At 42.2% G+C, this 7,625-nt stretch overlaps 1 long non-coding RNA gene across 1 annotated transcript; it reads left to right on the top strand.

Moving 5' to 3' along the window:
* Positions 1-231: 231 nt before the first annotated feature.
* On the top strand, positions 232-6,091 carry LOC129607177 (uncharacterized). Its single transcript, XR_008696798.1, has 3 exons — positions 232-1,302; positions 1,390-1,617; positions 6,002-6,091. It is a non-coding gene; the product is annotated as an uncharacterized LOC129607177 (long non-coding RNA).
* Positions 6,092-7,625: the final 1,534 nt, after the last annotated feature.

Raw genomic sequence — 7,625 nt, 5'->3', positions numbered from 1 at the left:
ATTATATATTTTACATATTAAAATTGTTTACAAAAAAAGAGTGATTAACCTCTAATAATTGTATCGATTACGTAATAAAATTTAAATATTAGGATTACTAATATAATAGCGTTCACACTGACAATTCGTATTATACAAAAATTAGTGTTAAAATCAATTTAAAAATAAATTTAACCTAGATTTTATTAATAAGGTGAAATACGATATGGGTGTGTGGTTGTGTGTAACTATAGGGTTAAATCTGTTTTGTGTTCTGTTTATTGAAAAATGATTTTTTTTTGTTTTGCTTCTGTTATTTTTCTTTCATTTTTAGGAAATTTTTATTGAATTAGTTGTTAAAATGCTGTTTATTTACTTCATTGGTATAGTAAACGGCAATATCAATTATGAAAAATAATTGACAGCTAGTGTACAAGAATTAAAATGGTGGAAAGAAATTAAAATGAATCAGCTAGTGACAGGTGTGCCAAGTCAAGGTGGAACAGCATATGCTGATGACTGCCTGGCTAAGAGGGAGCTTAGTCGTTAATATGCTAACTCTGGATACCAGGCGCGCTCCTGTTTAAATTGGCCTTCCCATGGTATGCCGGGCTCTGCCATAGGTAACCGTATTTCCACGCTATTCGTGGGACCACAATGAATGGAAAAATAAAAAAACAACAACAATAACTTCACATGCAACGTCAGGGACATATCAACGATGTGATATCCGTCACATGCAACAACAAGGGCACCAGGGATTGGATTACCAATGTCTGCAGCAGGATTAAGCCTTGGGACAGCTGTAACATAGCTGTGCTAGATGGCGACAACATTTCCAGACAGCTACCTGTGTCTGTGGGAAGAAAAATCCCAGCCTGAAGATGAGCTCTTGGAGGGTGCTTCGTATGGATAGAGAAAAGAACGGGGTGCTCCATCACCTTCTCCGTAGACGATTCCGGTTTGGAGGATTTACGGAAAGCGGAATTTTTCTTAGTTTCTACTGAATAACCGTCGGGGTGAAAGAGAAAAAGCTTATACAGTGTGTTGGCGTCAGGGCAGGGTCATAGGAGCCGATAAGACCAACGCTTGGCGCAGAAATTATGAGGGGAACCGAAAGAACCTAAGCCCATTGGGGAACCTGAAACGACTTCAAAAGTTGCAGCTGGAGCGGATAGGCCTCCACCTCCTGCGAAGGCAAAAAGGGAGGGCGAGCCGAAAAAGAAAAAACTTACTGGCGTGCTAGTTAAGAAGGCCAAAAGGGGGTCCCGTGTGGGCCCTTTGTCTAAATGGATAAAGCAAATACATAAGAGGGCCTAACAGGTGAGCTGTTGTGTGATAATACAATTGTAGGTAGGAATAGGACCTGCATCTTGTTTAGTAAAAGCCTAACATATCTTCCCATTCCAGATTACTGCTCCAAGGATCAGGTAACTGCGTTGGTGAAGATGAGATCCCCCGGGGGTTGGACAGAGTTTGTTGTATGCTCATCCTATCTACCGAGTGACTGTGCCCATTCAGATGAACAGTTGAAGGATCTAGTGGACTTCTGTAGAAGAAGGAACTTCCAGCTGATAACAGAAAGTGATGCCAATGCCCACTACACTTTCTGGGGAAGCAGTAATATAAGTGAAAGAGGTGAGTGCCTACTTGAATTTATGAATGAGGGCGATAGGCCGACATTCATAAATGCAATTACGGAAGAAGTTCGTGACATCATTCTTTGCACTGAGTTTATCAGTAATAGAATTGATGGATGGCATGTCTTAAATGAGACCATAGATCCATGTTTGACCATAGACAGATTAGGTTTGATATCCTTGTCTCTGGGGCCTTGGCAGAAGAAATGCATCGGGTGCCTCAGTCCAGAGATTGGAGTCATTTCGAAATGCTCCTCATGGAGCGGATTGGTTTCATTCCTGCTTCTGTCAGAACAACGGTAGATTTCGAACTGACCGTCGAGGCCCTGACAACGGCTATCACTGATGCCTATCATGGCAGCTATCCCGCCAAGCCGAGCCGGAGCAATAGGAAGTGCTCGTGATGAAAGCTTAGACAGAGGACCAGAAAGCTCCCCAATATGGTCAAGGCGTCGGGTTCGTGAGAAGAGTATAAAGATTCACTCACGATATACAATAAGGAAATAAGGAAAGCGAAGAGAGGCTAATAGAGGGCGTTCTGCAAGCGCATAGAATAACTCCCCAGCCGCGCGCATCTTCACAGGGTGCTTTTCAAAGAGTATGCTAGCGGGCTGGGCCTGATGGAACAGCCTGATGGCTATATGACCGAGAACGGAAAGCAGACGTTGAAGCTGATATCCTCAACGCACTTTCCTGACTCGGAAGTTCTTCGGAGTCACTTAAATGCGGTCATTCGCTCCTTCTGTGATCCATCGTGGTGGATGATCTAATCGTTGCACTCAGGTTCTTCGCGGCGGATGTCTGGGGCTACGCCGACGATGTGGCTTTTTTGAAAGCACTATATCTGACCTTCTACAGCAAAATTTACGTGTTGTAGAAGGGTGGTGCAGATGCGTTGGGTTATATATAAATCTCAAAAAAAGCACTTTGGTTGCCTTCGCCAGAATCTTGTAGAAGCAGGGATAAATTAACGAGCCTAATTCTGTTTGATGAACGTATTGGTTACTCTAGGGACTTGAAGTATCTGGGGGTAACCATATATCATCGCCTCTCCTGTGATACCCAGATAGATAGAGTCTTGTGGACGTGTAGGAGCTTTATCGGTGGGGCCTGGGGCATCAGTCCAAGGATGGCAATGTGGTTATATACGGCCGTTGCTAGGGCCAGGCTGAAAAAACTTCAGATTATGCACTGCTAGTGACCAGGGCTATGCGGACGGCTTCCACTAACGGTAATGATTGGACGATAATGATTTGATTGCCACCACTGCATCTTCATATAGTGAAGGAGGCTCAGCTAATGACTTACCGACTTCTCTCCGGCGATGACGAGGTGGGGCGAAAATTGGCCCACAGGACTCACAGAGACTTTATTGAGGGCGATCCGAAGAATTATGATGCCGGATTCCTGTCTGCCACGATACAATTTCGACTGAAGGTACGGGGCTCTGCTTCCCGATCGATGGACGTGGGAGCGGGCCAACTCGGTTTTTGGGCCGGGCGCAAGCGTGTGCTAACGGGTCCAAAACGGAGTTGGGTGTGGGTTCGAATGTGTACGGTGTCCGCTCGGATACGCGTGTATATGTGAGCCTGGACCCGAAGATTCTAAGGGAACCGAGTGGGACAGGAGTAACCCCCCAAGCCACCGCAGCCATTTTTGACTTATTGTAGCCCCCCACCCTCCCGTCTATAATATCCCCGTCCCAATCAGAAAGCCGGAGATATCTCTAAGGGACCCATGTCCAAGACAATTGCGGCGCCGAACAGCCAGTGCCGGACAGTCGCAGAGAATGTGCACGGCGGTCTCATCGCCACCCCGACAAAATCTGCACAGGGGGGAGCCCGACTTCCCTAGCCTATACAGGTGGTACTTCACTGGGCAGTGCCCCGTGAAGAAATTCGCAATAGTGCGCACCCGCCTCGTGCTCATCCCCAGCAACTCCGCCTTGAATCCGCCGGAGCATGCCGAAAGAAACACTTCCCAAGTCAGCCCCAGATCCCGTCCGCGCCAGCTCATTGGCAACTTCGTTGCCCGCATGGCCACTATGGCCCGGCAGCCAAATGAGCGTCACTCTGTTCTCCGATGCCAATTCCATAAGTGCAGCAAAGCAGCTCCAGACCAGCTTGGATGTAACCTGAGCTGAACGAAGCGCTAGCAGTGCAGCCCTGCTGTCTGAGAACACATAGATGGTGCGGTTTCTATACCCCCTTTCCAAATTGATTCTCAGACAGATCTCTATTGCATGTATTTCGGCCTGGAACACTGTGCAATACGGGTCAAGGGTTGCATATATACGCGTGTCCGGGCGGACACCGTATACGCCCGAACCCACACCCGACTCCGTTTTGGACCCGTCCGCATACCACACGCTCGAACCCGACCTAAGTACCGGACCACCCCGATCGCACGTCCATCGATCGGGAAACAGAACCCTGTACCTGTGGTCGAAGTTGTACCGCGGCAGACAGGTATCCGACATGGTTATCCTTAGGATCGGATCGCTCTCAATGAAGTCTCTGTGAGTTCTGTGGGCCAACTTTAGTCCTGCCCCGTCCTCGCCAGAGAGAAGTCGGTAAGTCATTAGCCGAGCTTCCTTCAATATATGGAGGTGCAGTGGCGGCAATCCGATCATCACCTCCAATGCAGCGGTGGGAGCCGTCCGCATTGCCCCGGTCACTCCTAGGCAGGCCAGCCTCTGTAGCTTTTCCAGCTTGGCCCGCACACCCGCCTGCTGAGCCTTACGGCACCATACAATCGACGCATAGGTGACGATGGGCCTAGCAAGGGCCGTATATAGCCACAGTGCTATTCTGGGACTAATTCCCCAAGTCCCCCCGATGAAGCTCCTACACGTCCACAAGGCCGCCGTAGCTCTTCCGATAACTCTATCTATATGGGTATTCCAAGAGAGACGATCATCCAGGGTTACCCCCAGATACTTCACCTCCCTAGAGTAACTAATACGTTCACCAAACAGAATTGGGCTCGTTAATCTATCCCTGCTTCTGCGTCTGGTGAAGGCGACCAAAGTGCTCTTGCTTGGATTTATATTTAACTCAACGCCTTTGCACCACCTTTCCACAACACGTAAATTTTGCTGTAGAAGATCAGAAATAGTGCTTTCAAATTTTCCCCGCACGACGAAGGCCACATCGCCAGACACGCGCCTCGGAGCCCCTGAGAGCAGCGATTAGATCATCCACTACAATGGACCACAGGAGGGGCGAAAGAACCCCGCCCTGCGGGACTCGGTTGCCCATGAACTGGCGCGGAGGGAATCTGGGGTTGACTTTGTGCAGCCGCTGCCCTTCTGTGGTCTGCCTTCCTCCACCGTGGGTGTCACTAACGGGACACGAAAGGGTGCTGTCAGGGTTTCTTCCAACATGCTCGAGGAAGTTCGCCGCAGAGCGGTTGGGAATGAGCAGGAGCCGGGTTTCGCGCTATTGGGAATTTCTCACGGGCCATTGCCTGGTCAGATATCACCTGCATAGATTAAGGAAATCGTGCTCTGCCCCCCATTTTGCGGGGGCGGTGATGAAACTGCCGTGCACATACTTTGCAACTGCCCGGTACCGGCTGTCCGACGGCGCAATTTGTACAGGGTTTCTTAAGTGTTCGGAAACTGCTGTTCAGCTCCCTTAGGGATGCCTTGGGTTTCATACTTGGGACGTTGATATTGTAGGAGGGTCGTGGCTCTAACAAAAATTGTTTTTCACATTGTAGGCCAAGGCAGTCAATCCTAAAATTTGCGTGTTGGGAAATTCATAAAATTGGGTGTTCACTATATCAGATTTTTACTGTATTAGGTTTTTAACAGAATTTTTAAAAATATTTGACTAAAATACCATAGTACTCGTAAAGTTAATCTTTTTTGATTAAAGACCAAAGTTAAATTTTAAGCGTTGGAAAAGCAGGGAGTCTTCCTGTATTTTACATAAATGCCAATTTATGAAGTAATCGTAGATAATACCATTCAATTTTAAATTGAGTTATTTAAATTTTTCAGTTTTATTTGTATGAAGGTGATTAATTTGAGAATTTAATAATCCGTAAAAAAAATATAAAAGAAAATACCATCATTTTCAGTGTTGAGATAAAAACTTTTCCAAAAAAAAAAAAGAATTATGCTAATCAATTGGAGTTGTTTACATGTTTTGGTCAAATTTTATGGATTATTGTTTTATTGCTTTAAAAATTTTTAACAATATCACATTATTGATTTCAATGTACAATTCAAAGCCAATCTATTCGAATTCTTTTTGCCCTTTCCAATTTTTTTTTTTGATAAAAAACACAAAGAAAAATTTAAATAATAAAAATTTTTGTTTGTACAAATTTATTAATTCGTTTTTTTCGTTTTTCAAAACCATTTTGATGAAAAGATTTTATGCCAAATTTAATCGCAAATTGGATTTGAATTATACACAAATAATAACACATTAAATATGAGGACGGATAAGCGGGGAAGGCGGGCGAGTGTATTTGTCAAAAATATTGAAGAATTCAATTGTGAAATATTTTTAGATTTTTTTTTATTCATAATTCAATAAAATTATTTGATTGAAAAGTTATTTCATAAAACAAAAATGTTATTATTGTTTTATTTGAAAAGAAAATTTTAACTTAAATTGACCTTAACCAATTGGAATTGACTAGAATCGATTAGCTAATAATAATTTGTGTTTGAATTTAAATTTATTGTCAACTGGAACTCAAAAATTTGTTTTTGTCATGTTGTGAACTAAATCTTATATAACAGATATAAATTTCAATTGCATAGCATTTTGATTCTTTAAATAAATTAATATTATAAAATAAATTTCTAAGAGAAACAATGCAATTTGTCACTTTTCTATATGTCATGAAAAAAGTTTAAAATTTTCACTGATTCGTGTATATTATTTAAAAAAAAGAGATATGTAGCACCAATACTTACATTAAGCAGCGGTGAACTCAGAATTGCGGCCATTTAGACGGGATACTGTTTACTGAGAAAGATGGCAAGGAAGCTGCACATTTACTTAGTGGATGTTTGCCGGTGATGCCGAGACATCGGGTTGGTCAATGAAATGCAACACGTGCTCCTGACGTTTTTTGAGAGAATATCGATTTGGCGAATTGGAGCAACTATCCGGGGCGCCCGCGAATGATCTACTGAACTTTGTCAAGAATTTGAATGGATTTAGCAAGGAGAGGTGTGTTGTAAAAGGATTGTTTCTATTGGCCTTGCTAGATGGCTGCGTTCAGTGTGTCACCTTTCCTCGCATACTAACTAACTGAACTTAAATGTTTGAAAATTAAACTAAGCTAAATTTACTCACTTCTTCCCACTTGTTTGAATAAAAATGTCGGATATATATATAACCAGGCCTTGAAATTTCATCCCAACGTAACCTTAATAAATATTTGTAAAACACAAGTTTTCTAAAATGAACCTTATTTAAATAAAATAAAAAGTGTAAAATAGGTGTAGGTGCGCACTTACAAGTGTTCTAAATATTTTGATTTTTAATTTAAAATAATTGTAAATTTTTAATTTTTTTTAAATTAAATATAATTTCCTTGATCCGAATACCTTTAAATTAATTGTTAGTGGCATGTTGTAATGAGAAAGATTGTAATGAACATACACTCGTATGTATAATATTATTAATAATATAAAAAAACAAAATGGCTACTAACAGATAAATCCAATCAAATAAAATAAAAGTTAACTTAAACGCATTCAAAAAAATTCACAAATTAAATGCGCATAAAAATTGGAGTATTGTACTCGTATTCGTACACATTGAATATATTTTTTTCTGTGATGAATAAAAAATTTGCCATTTCATTCTTAACAACATAAATAAACCCATTATGGGTGAATTTTACAGTGCATTCATAACAGATTGAGTGTCACTATGACAAAATGCAATTAAATAACGTAAGCTTGTGTACATACATAAATATATGCACAGAGCTTGCTAAATAGAGAAAATTGACGTTGCAGGTAAACCGTTGAAA

The sequence above is a fragment of the Condylostylus longicornis genome, unplaced genomic scaffold, assembly GCF_029603195.1.
Source record: "Condylostylus longicornis isolate FDR11 unplaced genomic scaffold, ASM2960319v2 ptg000027l, whole genome shotgun sequence".
Lineage (NCBI taxonomy): Eukaryota > Metazoa > Arthropoda > Insecta > Diptera > Dolichopodidae > Condylostylus > Condylostylus longicornis.
This window is presented reverse-complemented; position numbering and strand designations above follow the sequence as displayed.